Genomic DNA, 20,282 nt, shown 5'->3' on the forward strand with positions numbered 1-20,282 from the left:
TTTCATTTAGCATTCAACCTGTCTTTGGGTCTCACAAAATCCATCATTGCTTCACATCTCACTTTACAGTCACACTTGTCTAAACTTGAGTCAAAAGGTCACTTGCTTGTCCTCACTATACTTTGTCAACACACTATATACAACAACAGTTTGCTGGGTGGTCCCTCATCAAGGTTTCTTACCTTTGGGTCTCATTTGGTCTTACTTAGAGTCAAGGTCAACTTACCTCATCAAGAGAAACTATCCTCTCTTTGGAAGTCACACCTACTCTACTACACACATACTTGGTCTTACACTTTGGACATTGCAAGTACACCTCAGATTCATTTACATTCCATCCAACTCTTGGTCTTCCATACTTTTTCCATTTTCATCTAGTCTCACATGTCTCGGTCAATACCTAGTTCATGGTTGAAACCCATCTTCAAAAATCTAGGAGAGAAACTAAAGAGGCTCAAGAGTCCGCAAACATGAGTTCTTATGAGTATGACAATGATATCTTTTTCAATTCTGATCATACTACATTACCTGACATGGATGCCTATAGAAACATTCCAAATGTTGAGAACATGGACACTACAAACAACAATGCTACACATAATGATAATATGGACAACTTTTTAGTACATTCAGCAGATGTGGAAGAATCCATTATGAATCCCCATTTCAATCGATTGGTTGAGGAAATAATGAGGAGGGATAGACAATACTTCTTACAAATGATGGCACAAAGTGGAGCCAAGATACCTCATGATTTTGACATGTCTCAAATAATGGAAAATCAACCTTTGCAACAACCTCACTCCAACATGGATCAAAGGAGACCTAATAGTGGAGGAAATAGAGGACCACATCTTGTGCCTGAATCACCATCAGCTTTGCTTCAAAAACCAGAGGTCCCACATACACATGGTCAAACATATGATACTCACCTTCGCAGACAATTATGGAAGTCTTGTGGAGAAAAATATGCTCAATCACATATCAATGCTAAGGATCAACCACCAAAGAAATGGGATATTCAAAGGCATGCTCAAAATTTGGACACAAGGAAACCCTGTGTCAAATTTGGGGGCAATACAATAGAACATGACATGCTTGTAGAGTATGTTATACATGTACAAAATAGATATGGTGTTCCTCAACATGAATCTATACCAAGTGGTCCATATATGCAGCATCACTATAGACCTCCTCCATATGAACATGTGTATGATCAATATCATCCATATATGCAACATGCTCCTCCTCCAATTGGTACCTCAAACATAGGATATGGTCCAAGAAGTCGATCTCCACCTAAGAACAATTTGGAGCAACAAATTAGGGACTTACAAAAGAAAATGGAGGACATAAATACACCAAAGCCAACATACACAATGAGAGACATATGTCCTTATCCATTTGACAAGAGCATTCCAATGCCTCCTTTTCCTACACACTTTGTGACGCCTAAATTTGATAAGTATAGAGGAAAAGGGGATCCTAAGGCACACATAAGATAGTTTTTCACAGCTTGAATTGAGGTAGCAGCAGAAGAGACATATTTGATGAGATTATTCCCACAAAGCTTAGGTGATCAAGCTATGGAATGGTTCTCCCAACTCCCACCTGGTATTAAGTCATGGGGTGATCTAGCAGAGGCATTTATCCAACATTTCTCCTACAACATAGAGATAGACATATCAGTCACTACTTTGTGCAACACCAAGCAAAAAGAGGGAGAATCTTTTGCATCATTCTTACAAAGATGGAGAAATCTAGCCAGCAGATGCTCTTGTGAAATTTCACAAAAACAAATGGTAGAGATGTTCACCCAGAATGTTAACAAAGACATTGGCTATGATCTAAGAAAAGCTTGTTTGTCCACCTTCAAGGACATTATTGAAAAAGGCTTAGCGACAGAAAAGGTCCTAATTGAACAAGGAGTCATTAAGATATTCAAGGAAAACAAAGATGACTTTAAAGGAAAAGACAAGCCAATATTTTGGAATAAAAACAAGAACGCAGTCAATGATGGTGTTGTTGATGCCAACACAGTGCGACCCAAAGTCATCTTTTCAGGATCAAGTTCTACAAACAATCAAGTGAATACTCAAACAACTTCCAGATCACGAAGGAAGTACACCCCATTGGGAGAACCACTTGAGTCAGTCTTCAAGAAGCTAGTGGCAAACAAGGTAATCACAGTTCCAGATTTTCCTCCATATGAACCAAAGGTTAAACCAAATTGGTGGAATGATGATGAGTATTGTGAATTTCATAAGAGCAAGGGTCATAAGACAGGAAATTGTCATCGACTGAAGAACATCATACAAGATCTCATTGATAGAGGTGACATTAAGATTGAGGGACATTCGTCTAATCAAGAACATGAGATGTTTAAGGAACCATTCCCAAAACATGACAAGGGAAAAGCTAAAGCCACAGAGGATCAAACCAACTATACCAGAGCATCTTACAACTATGATTCAACCATCAATCACATCTCGATGGACAATTATGTCTCTACCATTATCATCAAGGACAAAGCATCTGATAATTCTACTCGGAGACCCAGGATTGTCCTAAAAGGTGTTGGATCTTCTTCTGAACCGACCTCTGAATGTAATGTCACAACTCGTCGAGGTAAAATCACTTTGCAGGGTGCTCCAACTAAAAACACCGCTTCTTCATCAACCAAACCTGAGTATGACCTTGTAGAACAACTAGGGAAGACACCCGTGCTCATTTCAATCCTTGAGCTATTACGTATATCTCCCGCACATAAAGCCATTCTTGACAAAATCTTGAGAGACACTGTCGTTCCTACTGATCTGAATGTGGACCAGTTTCAAGCCATGGTGGGATACCTTTCCGTTCCACATTCCCTAACATTCACAGAAGCCGATGACGCCTTCGTAAGTCAGCCACATAATGCACCATTACACATTGAAGCCTTCATACACAAACATCGAATAAAAAGAGTCCTGATAGATGGAGGAGCAGGTCTAAACATTTGTACATTGAGGACTATTAAACAATTGGGATATTATGATAAAGCTGTGAATTCTACAAACAAAATTACCATCAAGGCATATGATGATGAAGAGCGTTCATCCAAGGGTACAATCATTTTACCTCTCAGAGTTGGGCCAGTTACAAAGGATGTGGTTTTTCAGGTCCTTGATCTAGATCTCACATACAACATACTTTTGGGACGTCCTTGGATTCATGAGATGAGCGCAGTACCATCTACATATCATCGATGTATCAAGTTTCCACACAATGGAGTTGAAGTGACCGTCAAAGCTGACCCAAATCCATTCATATATTGCAACAATCTGTGACCTAGATCAGAAATAACAATTCCAGCTAATCGAGAAGCTGTTCCATCTTGAGCATATGTGGATCCAGAATCATTGAAAGCTTCTACATCAAAACAAATAGAGCTCAAAGAAAAATTCAAGGTTAAAGACCTAGGATGTGGTGAGTATATATTTCATGTTGACCAACTCCCACTATCTCCTAAGACATTCAATTGACAAGAACAATCTATAAACAATTTACAAGGAATTGGGTGTGAACCACCTAGTGTTGTGGCTACTGAGTCTGAATGCAAATCTCCTCCAGTGGTGCAAGAAACTCTTGATATCAATAGTCCTAAGAGTGGTTCCAGCGAAGAATCTATTGAGCATATCGCCAGCCCTCTTGATAACTCACATAGCCTTACCATATCATCCACTCATTCCATTTCCACTCCACTTCCAGACTTGGATCAACAAGAATTACAAAAGCCCTTACTCATTGGGGATCAAAAATCAAGCTTTGGAAAGAAAAATCTAAAAGTCAATAATAAAGAAAAGTCCTTTAGTCCAAATCAAAATCAAAAGCTATTGGACTCTGCAAAAATCAAGGTCAAGGATAAAAATCCAATGAAAGAAAAAGAGCAAGAGTTGATCTCCCCTAATATCAAAATAACTGGGGGCAAAAATTCTACAATTGCAAGTCAAAAAGATTACTTGTTGATCCTAAGTCTCCATCATGCTATCCTACTTTCACTTCTTTTCGCAATCATAAGCCTTCATCACTCATCTACTTGTTCCACACATCCTTTACCTCCTAGCGATACATCATGGACCTTTAATGGAGCTTCCTCGAGGGACTTTGTTATCAAGGATGCCCAAACTTCTTCAGGTGACATGCATACGGGCCTGTGTAGTCCACACACTAGTAATTCTATCTCAATTCCTTTATCAAGGAAGACAGTCACTCGAGCTACACATCATTCAATCAAGGAACAATGTAGCTACAATCACAAAGTCAAGCCTCGCACATTTGAGGTAGGTGATTTGGTTCTCAGAGAAAACCCCCAAAATCAGCAAGACAGAGAGAAGAAGGGCAAGTTCAAACCAAACTGGCTTGGTCCCTACATTATTACAGCAGCATATGGATCTGGTGCATATCAGCTCTCAACTACAGAAGGTGAACCTTTGGAGGATCCTATCAACAGCATGCACCTTCGCAGGTTTTACACATAGCTCTTCAGAGTATCCTAATTCAAAAAATACAAAAAAATTCAAAAAATTCAAAAATACAAAAAAATCATAAAACATAAAAATCGTTACTTGGTGAAAACCTGGCAAACAGGTGCCTTGTGACACAAAAAACATTGAAAAATCGAAAAAAGTAAAGAGAAATAATTTCATCCAACGGTGAAAACCACTTTGGTGGCGTCCTGGGCAAGTACCATGGTGAAAACTGGGGCACCAGTGCCATGCGTAGAGATATTGCTCCTCCCTCCTTTAGGATTCACTTTCATCCTTTCACTTTTCACACACTCACAACCTATTCGTCCATAATAAACTTACCCATTCCCATCATGGCTTGTTATTGATCTCCCTAAGATTGGTTAGCCATTCATAATAAACCTCCCTTTTCATCCCTTTCCATCCATAACAAATTAGATCCTATTTGTGGCTAAGGCAAATCCTACGTCTAGTGATGGGTGTGGAATTGAGAACATCACATGTTTCGAGGAGTACAGTTTCTTCCAGCTTCCTTCAGTCTATCCGCGCACCAATCCACAATAAAGCAACATTTGCTTCACAGATCCACAATAAGGTTTCATCTTCTCCACAATAAAGTATCAGTTTCATGGATTCAGTCAGTTTCAGATGAGACACAGCAGCAACAAGGGGCTTCAACAAATCCAAATCTTTCAACAGACTCAGACAACATTATGGTTCAGTGCTATCTATCTTTTCTGTGAAAGTAAACTTTGTGACCACAATCAAATAAGACTTATACAAGTGACAAGAGACACTAAACTTGAGGACTATAGTGGATGTTGGTGTCAAGTCTTGGTTTTCTTTTGATTTTATCTTTTGGTGACATGTCTTTTAGCTTTTTCAGGATGTCTCTGACTAGAGGTTCTATCTCCAGGATGTCTTTGACTAGAAAGGCGAGGATGGGGTATCGTCACCTATTTGTATTTGCTATCTGTGGATTGTCTCTTAGTAAGGCTATGACTTGTCCAAGGATATGAGGACACTGTGAGTCTAGTGTGAACTGGAGCATTCCTTGTTTGTGACTATCTTATCTCCATGCAAACAGGTACAATGACTTTCTGGGTCAAGCATATGCCTCGATTGTCATAACCTACTTGCCATAATAAAGCTCAATGATGATAACACACAAGAAGCTCTTTCACTTTCATATCTTCTATCTTTCATCCCCCTTTCTTGATTGACTTCCATCGTCCTTCTCGAGTCCGCGTAGCCTGCTATCACATGACTGAGTATAATGACACACCAAAAACATTTGCATCTCATGTAGTTTCACCTACATTACCACATATAAGCATTTTATACATACATATAGATATCACAACTACATCACATCCTGCACACAACACCTGTTAGCACAATTTACATTTGCATTGTCATATTCATTCGCATTTCATACATTCACATTTGCATCATGCATACACATATAAAAACATAAAAGACAAATACTGCATTACATCATGTACATATTTGCATCCATAGCATAAAACAAACATACACCATGAAACATCTCATCACATAGGTACACATGCATATAGCTACCACAAAGATGAATCATCTCATATATATATAAAGTGTCATGATACAATGATGTCAAAATCATATGGCTACAAAAGCACCCGCAGGTGTCTACAATACAAAAATGGTACAATACTGATACAAAGGGAGCCTTCAATGGCTATGATGAACTCCCTCTCTCGAAGCCGCCTGGCCTCGATGGAATCTGAGCCCCTGAAGGACTCACCCCGGGATCATCCTGCCTGTCCCCTCTATCTGGTGGTGGTGGAGGACCCATAACCCCACCACTCGATGCCTGTCTCCTTCGGCTCCCTCCCATAGCTGTCGCTGTACGTGACGGTCTATGGAAGCTCCTCGCTCGCTGATCTGCTGGCACTGCACCATAGTAGAGATCTCGCCAGTAGGCAATCTCCTCCCCTGCCCATAGGACATAAGCATATCCTGCCCCTGTGTCCTCTGCTGCCTGCCTCCCAGCCCTCAGTGTTGTCTCAGCCTCTATGTAGCGCTGAATGGCCTGGTCTCGCTCTCGCTTAGTATCTCTGAGCCTCCCCTTGAGCCGATCCCTCTCCCTCTCCAACTCCTAGATCTCATCTGCCTGGCCCTGGCAAATCTCCCTCAGCTCTATCAGCTCATCCTCCTCTGGGTCGGCCCCCTCCACCTCTGCCTATAGCTCCCCCTGTACAGGTGCCTGCCCCTGTGCCTGTGCCTGTACCTGTACTGGTGCCTATACTGGTACCTGTCTCTGTCCCTGTCTGGGACCCTGTGCTGCTGGCACCTGTAGCGGCAATCCACCGCGACCCCTCACCACCCGAGCCTGTCTCTCCTCACCACCCTCCCTCCGAGCTACAACCCTCCTCTCTCCAACTGCTCCCCTCCTCCTCCATCGGCCTCTGCCTCCATCACTCCCACCATCATCATTCTCTCCACCCCTATCTCCATCCAATGGCTCTCCCTGATCCGTCAACCGTGGGAATGGGTGCTCTGCCCAGTATGCTGTGTACTCAGCATCCATCCTGGCATCCTCAATCTCTGGCCACATGTCCCAAGGTAGGGGCATCATCTCTACCAGCTGTGTAACTGCCTGATCATATGACAGCAAGGGCCCAAACTATGCCTGATCTCTGACAGTCCGTGCATACATGCCTGAACCCCATGGCATCCTCTGAATCCTGCCAAATTGTCGGCCAACCCTGTCCACTAGCTACCTCTCCAGCACATAGGGCATCCACCCAATCAAATACCTGCTCTGAAAGGTGTAGGGAAGCTCAGCTGCATCATCCTCCCACTGCTCGTAGCCCAAGTATGGTCTCCATATGACCATGTCGATATCATCTATCACTCACCGCCAATGCTCTAGCCTGCCAATCCGTGGCTGTGATGTGATCATGTCATACAAATGAACAAAACTACGTCCATGACCCCTACCTCTGAAGTGTATCGATCTCATCACTGACATATGCTCATAAGCCCATACCTGCAGCAATGTCACTCCGCAGCCCAATCCTACAGATCCATGATATGCAAACTGATGTAGCTCATAATACAAGTGTGCCAGCACACACGGTCCCTAGGCATATCTGGTGTGCTGTGTCACCAATGTCTCCAGTGCTCCTCCCTAGCCCACAACCAACCCCCGTGTCGCCCTATCTGGACACAAGAACCCACTGATCGCTCCTCCTACTACTACTGGTAATGCTAATCCTGTGGCTGTCATGGTGTCCCATGCCACATGTCTTGCCCTCATCTCCAGTCCTGGGTCCTGGAATACTCATCTCAGGGCCTCCCTATCTCCGTCTCGATCATATGGGATCAGCTCCCCATCGATCGGTATCCTGAGTATCCTATATACATCCTCAAGGGTGACTGTCATCTCACCTATCGACAAATGAAACGTACAGGTCTCGGAGTGCCATCTCTCCGCCAGCGCAGTCAACAGTCCCATGTTCACCTGAAACTCAGGCACATACATAACGTGTCTCAATCCCATCTCCTCGATGGCAGCTCTGTCCTCGAATGTCAGCTCAGGTCGCAACCTCTGAGTAGACGGGAATCTCTCCTGTGACTCCAGCATCGGCAAATACTCCTGCAGTCAAGCAAATCACTCATGTCAGTCATAGTGGCATTCCCTGTTTATCACAAAATGCTACTTTTTATCTACATGCATTTGACATTCTATCCTAGTGACACTCACTGTTCATCACAAAGTGTTGCTATCTATCCTAGTGACACTCACTGTTCATCACAAAGTGTTGCTATTTATCTTAGTGGTACTCCCTGTTCATCACAAAGTACTACGTGTGTGACACTCCCTGTTCATCACAAAGTACTATGTGTGTGACACTCCCTGTTCATCACAAAGTGTTACTCACATTTGCACTCCCTGTTCATCACAAAGTGCTGCTCATACTTTAGTACTCCCTGTTCATCACAAAGTACTCTATCTTGGTACTCACTGTTCATCACAAAGTGCCTTGATCTATCCTAGTCTTCCTAGAGGACCTGCTTGAGTGTATCCTCTTAGCAGCTTATCCAATCGACAGCGTATGTTCATCACAGAACTGCCGATTTGACCTAGAAGACCAAAACTTAACACAAACGCGCTTACCTGACATAAACGCGCTTTTAGACTACATAGACGCGCCTGAAAAACACAGACGTGCCTGAAAGACACAGACGTGCCTATGCTCTGCACAGACGCGCCTGGGCAACACAGACGTGCCTTCTTGGCACAGACGTGACTGACCATCACAAAGGCAGCCGCATTTGACACAGACGTGAGTTCAAACGCAGATGCGCTTGGCACAAACACAGACGCGCCTCACGAGCACAAACGCGCCTGGCACCAACGCAGATGCGCCTGGACATTTTTGGACACTTTTTGGATCTTAGTCTAAGCGCATTTATTACCCTATCTACCATGCATTAATGACAAAATTAAATGCGTCAAAGTACGAGGAGGTTTGGTGGTACTTACCGGCTCTCTTGCCTCTATTGGTCTCTGAAATTGGCGAACGCGGTCGAATCTGTGAATGAAGGCCATCGCTGCTAACTGCTGTTGCTCTATTTTCGCTCTGCAATCTGCTCTCGTGAATGTGTAGATGACAATGAGGATGTATTTTCCCCCATAGTCTATCTTATAGAGTACTCTAACCCTAGCCCTCATTTCCCGAGTCAGTCTTCTCTATCCCGTGACTTTGTCACTTTATCCGGTCAGTCCATTCTATCCCGTCTTTCTTATCGAGAGATTGTCTGCAATCTTTTCAGACATTTTCATCCAATCTCTCGAGGGGGCATATCATTCCCATCTTGGGGCAACTCTGTATCAGTTCATCTTATCTTCTTTGAAACAACGCGACAAGCCGCATTGTCTCAAAGAGGGGCAAAATGTAGACACCTAAAATTGTCATGTCTAATTAAATGAATATTTTAATTTATTTAATTTCTTTAGCCTAATTCTTCTATTAATTAAATAAATCTTTATTTATTTAATTAATTCATTTATCCTCTTCTAACCGTATTTCTCATTTAAATAAATACATCTATTTATTTAAATTATCCTTTTCCTAAATTAAATAAATATCTTATTTATTTAATTATCCCACTTCTTCTATTAATTAAATAAATCTTTATTTATTTAATTAATTCATTAACCTTTTCTACCCATGACACATGTCATTCATCTCTTAATTCTTACACTACCTACCCCTTTCATTATTTTATTATTTCTTGTACCTACCCTCTAATCATAGCCGACCTCCTTTTACACCTCTCAATCTTATCCCTCCATTTCATATAGTGCCTTCTATATAAGGAGATGTTTTCTTCATTATCAAACCCTAATGATACATTCGAATGAATCTTACACAATTGACTACACTACGATCCTACTTGCAACCACATTCCGTTCTTTGTTGAGCTCTTGTGCATATAAAATCCGAGAGCAAATATATCAAGCAAGATCAATGGAGATAGGAAGAATGGAGATCAAAACCCTATTGGACATGTGATGGTATAATCTTTGTGATTTCATTTGATTTGCATTGTCTTAGGTAATCTTCATATGTTATGGTGGATCTTTGTTGTTGTTAGGCTAGAGTTTTGTGGTTGAATTCATTTAGCCTTTCAATATTGTTATTATTGTTATCCATTTTCACCATATACAGTAACATTTAGAGAAAGTTTTATATTGTTCTAAATTTAATAATTCATCATCAATATGATATTCTATAATGAAATTATTTGTTCATTAAATAAGCCACTAAATGGAGTCTTATGTTCAATAACCTTGTTAAATAATTATGAATATAATCTACTTTTGCAAATACCTTAAGAGTGACTGGCCAAGTGTTATATGACATGTCCCTCCTTAAATATAAAATTTGAAGAAGAAATATGTAAAAGTGTAAGTGATAGAAATTATTAGCACACACCAAATCTATAAGAGTTATTATATATTTCTCTAATACCTAGTAATATTTAGGTATCGAGAGCCACCCAAGATTAAGGACAATCAATAACAATATGAGAGCCCCAACATAAGAGAATAATCATATTTTATCAATGGATAGAAATACACAACATGATTTGTAATTTCTTCTTGAATAGCATGAAGAGCTGTAGAGTTCTTCTCGGGGATAAATTTAAGAAACCACCCCCCCGGGCAACTATGTAAAATCTTGGCGAATCAGACATTATTTTCGGGGGAAATTTTCATATGCATGGCGAATTTTTTTTTAAAAAAGGGCAATTATTTTGTATTGGCGTTTTTTTTCTAGGGTACGAAAATTCCATAAATTTCTAGTGAATTATACCTTGTTCTATGGGGAAAATATATATTGTAGGAGGCGAATAATTTTTGTTAAAAGAAACAAATATATAATTGTATGGGCGAAAAATTTTACTCCGAAAAAAAAAAATTTAAATATATTGGCAATTTTTATCCACCACTTGAAAATTATTGAATTTGTTTTGGCGAATATTTTGTTATTTATGAAAAATGTTAGAGTAATTGGGTCTTTACTTGATTAATTAAACAATATTTGTTTAATTCTTTAAGTTCCCAATTATCTTTTTACACTTAAGCTAACATTAGGTGCATATAATTAATTATTTTAATTATTTATTATGTGCAAGCCTAGGGTTTTCCCTTTTTAGGGTTTCTTGACCTATTAGAGGTTAATTTTTCTTTTCATTATATTATCTTTTCACAATACATTTTTGGTGAATTGGAGCTCTCAGTTTTGGAGAATATTTTTCCTGTGTTTTGTATGTTCTTCAGATTTTGCTTCATTGCTTCTCCTTGTAACAGGTTATTCGGCTTGCAGAAGATCTTCAGGCTACTATGGGGTTGTATTTCTCAACTCCTATATGGTATCAGAGCTCAGATCTGCAACTACCTGTTCCTATTTTTTGAGAATTTTGCATTTGAAGCAGATCTGGGGTTTGAGGCAGTTTTTTGTGTGCTTAGGGTTAAGTTTTTTTTTTAAAAAAAATAAAAAAAAAAATCTCTGAGCACTTTGGGCCTAAACGGACCTCACCATCGTGCTCAAAAGACCCAAAAACCCCTATAGTCATATAAAATTTGTCCATTTTTGACCCCTGAGCATTTGGGTGATTTTTTTCCTCTAAGCCAGGTCGTACGACCCTGGCACACAAATCGAGGAAAAAAATTTTGAGAAATTTTTTTTGCCTTTTTACGACATGAAGGCCAGATTGTTTTTGATTTTTAAAAAAAAAATTTACAAAAAAAAAAAAAAAAAATCCCCAAGGGAAGGCAATCAAAAAAGTTTTTTTCAAAAAAAAAAAAAATATTGATTGGGAATCGGACCTGACAGTCCAACGCCGTATGACCCTGCGGACCTGTCAGGTCAGCCCCACATGGCACCGCAGGCTGTCTCCGGCTCCAGCTCACTCTCCGACAAAGATTCCTATCGCCGGCCGCTGCTTCGGCCCCCGCCGGCCAAGTTCTCCTTGCCGGCAAGACCCTGCCGCCGCTTCGGCGACGATCTCCGGCCCCCACCGGCAAGCCTCTGTGCCGCTCCGGTCCCCGTCGGCCACTGCCACCTCCGCCGAGCCACGCCACCTCTGCTAGGCTGCGCCACCTCTGCCCAGCCATTGTGTCGCTCAGCCTCAGCACCACCTCTGCCCAGCCCGAGCCCCACCTCCACCCGGCCCGAGCCCCACCTCCGCCCGGAGCACCACTAGCTCCTCCTCTCTAGTTTTTTTGAGAGGGGGTTGGTTTTTTGGGCCTAAATTGTGCATCCAGAGTTGAATTTTGGCGAACGAATAGGCGTTGGAAAGGTGATTCCGAGCCAGACCTTGTGGTGGTGGATTTTTTTCCTGAATCTACTGTTTGACTGTGTTTTTTTACCAGTCAAAGTTGGGCTTCTTTTTTGCACTTCCGGGGCCATAGAATGGGCAAACGGACTCTGTTTTTTGAAAACGAATAGGCGTTGGAAAGCTCTCAGAATGCTCTATTTAGATTTGTGATCTTTTTTCTCAGAATTTTTACCAAGTACATGAGATATTAGTTTGAAGTTTTTTTGCTTATGCACTACTTCCTTCTCATTACTATGTACTAGGGTTTGGGTTTCTCCATTGTGGGGGGTGTTTTTTTCTCGCTTTCTGTCATTTATATTAGAAAATCAAGAACACCTAAACTCTCAAAACAAATAAACCCTTCTACATATTTTGTCTAATCTGAAAGATCACATAATAAAAACAACCAACAAGCAGGTGCAGGTGCAGAGTTTTCTTTGTTCTCATGGCAGATCCTTTAGTTGAGTTGTTGACTTCACACAACTATCACACCTGGAAGCCCCGCATCACGAGGCTTCTCAAGTCATGAGGGTTGTGGGCTTCTTTGGATGAGGTTCAGCCAGACCTACAATGTCCTTATGAGATTCTTATGTACCAGAACAAGTTGGATGAGGCCATGGGTTTGATCGCTTTGCATGTCTCTGACAGTCTTCTATTTCACCTTGATGAGTTGCTTACTCCTCGGGATATGTGGTTGAAGTTTGATTCTCTCTTCGGGAGGGTCAATGAGATTCGGGCATTACAGATTGAGGCAGAGTTGACTTCTTTGTTACCTGATTCCTTTCCCACTATTGAGGATTTTTTGAATAAATTCAAGACTACTAGATCTGTTCTTTAGGGATGTGGAAAGAACAAGACTGATACAGAGTGCATTCATTTGATTCTTTCGAAGCTTCGGGGTCCCTTTCAGTTTTTTGCCTCTGCTTTCTACTCCACCATGGATGGCTTGGGTACTAATTTCACCATGCCTAGCTTTGATGTCTTTTGTGAGCGCTTGTCTCGTGAGCAGTCTCATCTTTCTCAGCTGGATACGCTCTCAGGCTCCAAGAACAAAGCATTGGTTGCTCAGTCCTCTAAGGAGAAGGAGAAACAGAAGCAAAAATCGAAGCCGAAAAAGCCTTCTGCAGGTAGTGAGAATTCCTCCAAGCCTGCTCCTAAGTCTGATTCAAAACTAGTTCCTCCCAAACAAGGGAAATCTTCACAGTCCAGTGAGTCTTCCTCCAAGACTAAGAAGAAATCATCACACACTTGCAGTTTTTGTGGAAAGGATGGACATCCAATTTCCAGGTGTTGGAAATGATTAGAGGCTTTAGAGGAAGCCATGCAGCAACATCACATTTCCTCACCTCAGGCATCTTCTCCTTCCACAGTGAAAGGTCATGCTCTCACTGCTAGAGCTTCGACCTCTGGGTCCACATGGATTCTAGATTCTGGTGCTTCTCACTATATGACACACACTCAGCAGTTGGTTACTTCTCTTTCCTCTTGTGGTATTTCACAGATTGTAGTGGGTGACTCCGTTCAGCTTTCTGTCTTGGCTTCAGGTTCTGTCTCTTTTGATGGGGGTACTCTTCAGGATGTTCTGGTTGTCCCTGACATCTCGACGAACCTCCTGTTCATTTATCAGATTTTCCACTCTGGCTCTGGTAAGATAGTTGAGTTCTCACCACATGATGTGGTTATTCGGGACCTCCATGACCCTGATTTGGTTGTGGCTTTTGGTAGTGTGGATTCTGCATCTTGTCTCTACAGATTTGACGAATTTGAGCCCTCTTCGGGTATAGGTTCATCTCTCATAGCACATGCAGATTCAGTGAGTAAGCTTTGGCATGAGCGATTGGGCCATGTCAATTACAGATATCTTTAGCAGATGAGTACACAGGCACTTGTTCTTGGGCTCCCACAGATTTCCTGCACTGATGGTGTTTGTCATGGTTGTGTTCTTGGCAAGCATCACAGAGATCCCTTTCTGAAGGGGAGAGCCTCTCGTGCTTTGGCACCCTTGGAGTTGATTTACAGTGACCTCATGTCATTTCCCACTCCTTCTTTTTCAGGGGCCAAGTATGTACTCACTTTTATTGATGACTTTTCCAGACGCACATGGGTGTACTTTCTTAAGTACAAGTCTGATGTCTTTGATTCCTTTCAAATTTTCAAGACATATGTCGAGAAGTAGTTTGGCTGTTCTATTCGGCAGATATGTACAGATAATGGGGGGGAGTATGTGAATCAAGCTTTCAGAGATTTTTGCACTGAGCATGGTTTGCAGCATCAGTTTACTGTTCCCTACACCCCTTAGCAGAATGGTGTTGCTGAACGCAAGAACAAAACTTTACGGGAGATGGCGAATTATATGATTCAATCCAGGTCCATGGATTCATCTTTTTGGGCTGAGGCAATCAATTGTGCCAACTATATTCAGAATTGGATGCCTCACAAGACTATTCGACATATGACTCCTGAGGAGGCTTGGTCTCATGACAAGCCTGATGTTTTTTTTTTTTGAGTATTTGGCAATGAGGCATGGGCCTTTATTCTTGATGCTCAGAGGAAAGCCATGGAGCGGAAGAGATGACCACTCATTTTTGTTGGCTACTGTGAGGATGTTAAGGCGTACAGGTTGTTTGATCCTGATTCCAGAGAGGTCCTATTTCGATGGGATGTTCAGTTTGATGAGCGTCTTCCCACAATGGATATCGCTTACTCCTCTACCTACTCCGACCACTGCACCACTTCAGGATCTTTTTGAGGATGATTCTGATGATGGTGCTGATGATCCACCATCCCCACCCCCACCATCCCCACCTCCACCTACTCCACCTCAGATGCCCAAGTGGGCTCGCCTTACTGTTGCAGCGGCAGGTCCTCTAGCTAGTGATCCTTCAGATACTCGTCGCACTCATTCTCATACTATGGGTTCTAGTCTTTTGAGTCATGATATTTCAGATGATCCTCAGAAGTTTTTCAGAGGCAACAAGTCACCCTGAGTGGGATTATGCTATGGAGGAGGAGTATTCTTCTTTGATGAGGAATCATACATGGGATCTCTGTCCTCTTCCTAAGAGCAGAAAGATGGTTAGGTGTCGCTGGTTGTATCGCACTAAATATGCTGCTGATGGTTCCATTGATAAGTACAAAGCACGTCTTGTTGTGAAGGGTTTTTCACAGGTTGAGGGTATTGATTACTCCGAGACATTTGCCCTTGTTGCCAAGATGAATTCCATTTGCTTTGTACTATCTCTTGCAGCTTCTCGGCGTTGGCTTGTTTTTCAGATGGATGTGAAGAGTGCCTTCTTGCACGGGGATCTACAGGAGGAAATCTACATGGAACAACCTTAAGGATTTGTGCAGAATAGTTCTTTGGTTTGCAGACTTCGACATTCATTGTATGGTCTCAAACAAGCCCCTAGGGCTTGGTATGAGAAGATGGACTCTTTCTTGCTCTCCATTGGGTTCTCCCGCAGTCATTCTGATCACACTGTTTACATTCAGCTTCTTGAGGGTGACATATTGATTCTTGTGCTATATGTTGATGATCTTCTCATCACGGGTAGCTTATCATCTATGATTCAACATATTCAGTGTGACTTGATGGATCGGTTTGAAATGACAGATCTCGGTTTGTTGCACTATTTCCTTGGTCTTCAGGTGATTCAGTCTTCTGATGGGATCTCTCTCTACCAGCAGAAGTATGCTCTTGACATGCTTCAGCACTTCGGCATGCTTGATTGCAAGCCTGATCCCACTCCATTTCAGTTAGGGGTTGTTTTGACCACAGCTTGTCCCACTCCTTCAGTCGATTCTACACTTTACAAGCAGTTGGTTGGCAGTTTGTTGTACTTGACACACCCATCCTGATATTTCCTTTGCGGTTGGTTTTGTCTCTCGATTCTCCCATGATCCTCATGAGAGTCATTGGCAAGCTACCAAGCGTATTTTGAGGTTCATTTAGGGTACTAGTTCTCATGGCATTCATTATACATCAAGGGAACCTCACATTGTTGGCTTCACTGACTCAGATTGGGCTGGTGATGTCACTGCTCGGAAGTCTACTTCCGGCTTTGTTTTCCGTCTTGGCTCTGGTCCTATCACATAGTCTTGCAAGAAGCAGACTACTCATGCATTATCATCTATAGAGGCTGAGTACCGAGTTGCTGTGCTCGCTAGTCAGGAGATCTTATGGCTTCGACAGTTGATGACTGAGTTTGGTTTTCCTCCTGATAGTCCCACTATTCTTTGGTGTGACAATCAGAGTGCTATTCATATTTCCCACAACCCAGTAGAGCATCAGCGGATGAAGCACATTGAGCTTCACATGCATTTCATCCGTCAGTTGATTCAGGATGATGTTCTCATTCTGGAGTACATTCCCACTTCTGAGTAGGTTGCAGACATCTTCATGAAACCTTTTGCATCACCGCGCTATCTTCAGTTGCGCTCTATGCTTGGGGTGAAGGAAGTTGTCCTTGGGGGGTCTTTATGAGGCCTTCCTTCCTTCTTCTTCTTTCAGCATGTTCTTTTATCTCTTTTTGGAGAGGAGTTTTTTCCCACTGGGTTTTCTCCTTTGTCTCTGTTTCATAGAGATTTCATTGTATTTGGGTACCTGATCAGGCCTTGTTGCTGGGACCCATCTTTCATGCTTTCAGTAGTTGTTCTAGGTTTTAGCTTCTCCCTAAGTCTAGCTTAAGGGGGGGTGTTAGAGTAATTGGTTCTTTACTTGATTAATTAAACAATATTTGTTTAATTCTTTAAGTTCCCAATTATCTTTTTACACTTAAGCTAACATTAGATGCATATAATTAATTATTTTAATAAATTATTATGTGCAAGCCTAGGGTTTTCCCTTTTTAGGGTTTCTTGACCTATTAGAGGTTAATTTTTCTTTTCATTGTATTATCTTTTCACAATACATTTTTGGTGAATTGGAGCTCTCATTTTTGGAGAATATTTTTCCTGTGTTTTGTATGTTCTTCAGATTTTGCTTCATTGCTTCTCCTTGTAACAAGTTATTCGGCTTGCAGAAGATCTTCAGGCTACTGTGGGGTTGTATTTCTCAACTCCTATATAAAAATATATAATTTATTGGTGATTTCATGAATTCATTGCCATTAATAGACAAGGCACATCACATCATATCAGTACATCACATTGAGTTTGAACTCTGCACGATGTATCAATAAGCATGGCCTCTTTGACACGTGAAGGGTGACACATACCTAAAATCCATCAGTGATTTTAAATTGTTCGATGATCGTAGATCAATGGCTGAAGTGTTATTTCGGCCCAATTTTCTAACGAGAACATAGTTCACCAGAAAGTGTCCGGAATGGAATTGGATTCAATAGACACATATCAAATGTCACGAATCATGATCGATAATTTTGGTCATTATATATCTATTCACTTACTGCAGTCCACTCTATCCCCACGACTTCCAATGTGGTACTTGCCAACTTGGTACTGGTTTATAGTTGTTTCCAATTCTCACACTCGTGCATTTAAGAGAAAGATTTGCAGAGATACGAAAATTTTAAAAAAATTTAAAGCAATTAATACGGTTAGAGAAGTAGTTATTACAATCAAGAGATTTATTTATATACGATCTCTGCTTCTTTCATCTTCAATTAGCCTTTGCCATTTTGGAGATAAATCTTCGAAGCTCACGGTATTTAAATTCTTCCTCTGGTTTAGGTTTATAGGCTTAGTTTGTTTAATTTGTTAATCTGTTTTCTCAAGATGGACACTCCCATCCACTTGAGAAGCATTTCTACAGAAGACCAGAGGGCCTTTTTGGGCTCTGTTAAGGACGAAACCCTCCAATCAGTCTACAAGGAGGTTGGGTCATTCAACAATGAGGCTGTGCAGATGGTGTTGGACAGAGAGTTTCTGTGAAACGAAAATAGATACTGTGTTAACACGGACATTACATCCCGTTTCTTAGCGTCTCTTTTGGACCTTGGAGGAGACAAGGTGGATATGCTGATGCTGTTGAAGAAGGTTTTTAAGGAAGACTTCCTTTGAGATGACATTATCGCTGTCATCCTTGTAGAAGTAGGGGTGGGGATCTCTTGGGTGAGTGAATTATCCAAGCTTCTCCTCCCTGACCAAACAGTGCCAGTGGCCAGGTAACCATTTCTCCTCAACTTGAATGCAAAGCACTTGATGTGTCACAAGAAATGGGCGCGGATTGGCAAGGACTTCCTCCGAAAATAGTTTCTCCTGGACGAATTTCCAAACTGCACGTGGCTTGAAGAATTCTCTCAGCTTATGTTGTCTGAAGAATTATACATGGAAGGAGGGCCAGATTCTTAGTGCAAAGTTGTAGTTTACCATCCACTACCTGTGCCCTAGCCCCGCCCCCCTGGGCCCCTAGTAGTTTTTTTTCCCTATGTCCTCAAAACCTAACAGGCTCAGTGGCTCACTCAGTTTGGCTTTTAATTTTTTTAGGGACTCAAGTCTCAGACTTCAGACGTAAAAATTGTAAATTTTCAAAGCATAATTATTAATAATTTTTTAAATTTCAGTTTGTTTCAGTTTGCCTCTTACAGTCTTATGGATATAAAAATGCTTTCTATAATTGTATTTCTTTTTTATTAAATAATTTTTTTCAAATGCTTTTTGTATATGAGCTATGTTATTTCAATTATTTGTTAAACAATGGAAATAAATTTAATACTGTGATCTTTTTTATGTAATGCTATAAAAAAAAAATTCAGTTCGTTCCATTAATTATTTGTACATTGATTATGGTTGATTATAATTTTATAAATATATAGTTAAGATTTGAACTAAAACTCCAACTTACTTATATTAAACTAAATTTAATTATATTAAATTTACTTTTTTTTTTTGATCGGTAAAGGTTTTTTCATTCTATTAATTTAAAAGTTTCAAGATACAAAATTTGCAGTCATTCACCATGCATAAACATAGATCGAGAGAAAACCATACTTCCCACAATCCAAACTTGTAAATTATCCTACCCTACAACTTATAGCAAGTAGACAAAAAAACCAGTTCATTGTTGGATATCCATAACAAATGTTCCAGCAGTAATAAAAGTTTTGGAGCTAAAACTAATAGATGAAATCATTTGGAAGCAAATTAAAAACACTGGCCGATAGGCCACTCACTCACTATCCCCCTGGGTCGCCTCCTCCCTCCCCTCCTTGGAGGTCGATGCTTTCCCTTTTGCCGCTTCCACTTTCATTTTTGGAATGCAGTTTAGGCACTCAAAGTCGGGGTCGCCCTCCAAGCTTGCCAGTAGCTATATGGCCCTTCCTTCTTCAGACCTATCTCTCAATTCCCTACCAACCTCCATCCTTGCCACCACATGCAAAGCCTTCAGGACTTCATCCACCCTGGTTAATTTCACAAAGAGTTTTATTGCTTCCCACCCCACTCGGGCACGTTCATGACACTGGTATTTGATTTCCTCCTCTGGGCCACTCATAAAAGGAAGCAATTCCTCCTGATCATCCCCTTCCTTAATTTGAATGCCAACTCGCGACACCACCCACTCCAAGATTGAATCTAGGTTAATCAAAAAATCCCCATCAATCAATTTGACCAATGTGAGTTTTACCTTTTCCACCTTTGGTTAGAATTCACAGGCCCACGCCAGAATCAAAGAGTAAACCTCCATGTTAGTTCGATACCGGTGACTAATATGTGTCACCTCCTCCGCAAGCATCAGTCGAGTTTCCGCCCACAACTTCTCCTCCTTAAACCTGAACAGTCCTTGCATTTGTTTATCAGATACTTTGCCCAAAAAGGGCACAAACTTCTTGTTTGTTCGCAGTGTGAAATTGGCCTCCTTGGTCACCTACAATTTCAAAAGCACTTCTTGCAAAAAATTTCTTACAGAAGCTACAAATTACAGATTTGTTCTGCTTCAAA

The sequence above is a fragment of the Cryptomeria japonica genome, chromosome 11 (genome assembly GCF_030272615.1).
Source record: "Cryptomeria japonica chromosome 11, Sugi_1.0, whole genome shotgun sequence".
NCBI lineage: Eukaryota > Viridiplantae > Streptophyta > Pinopsida > Cupressales > Cupressaceae > Cryptomeria > Cryptomeria japonica.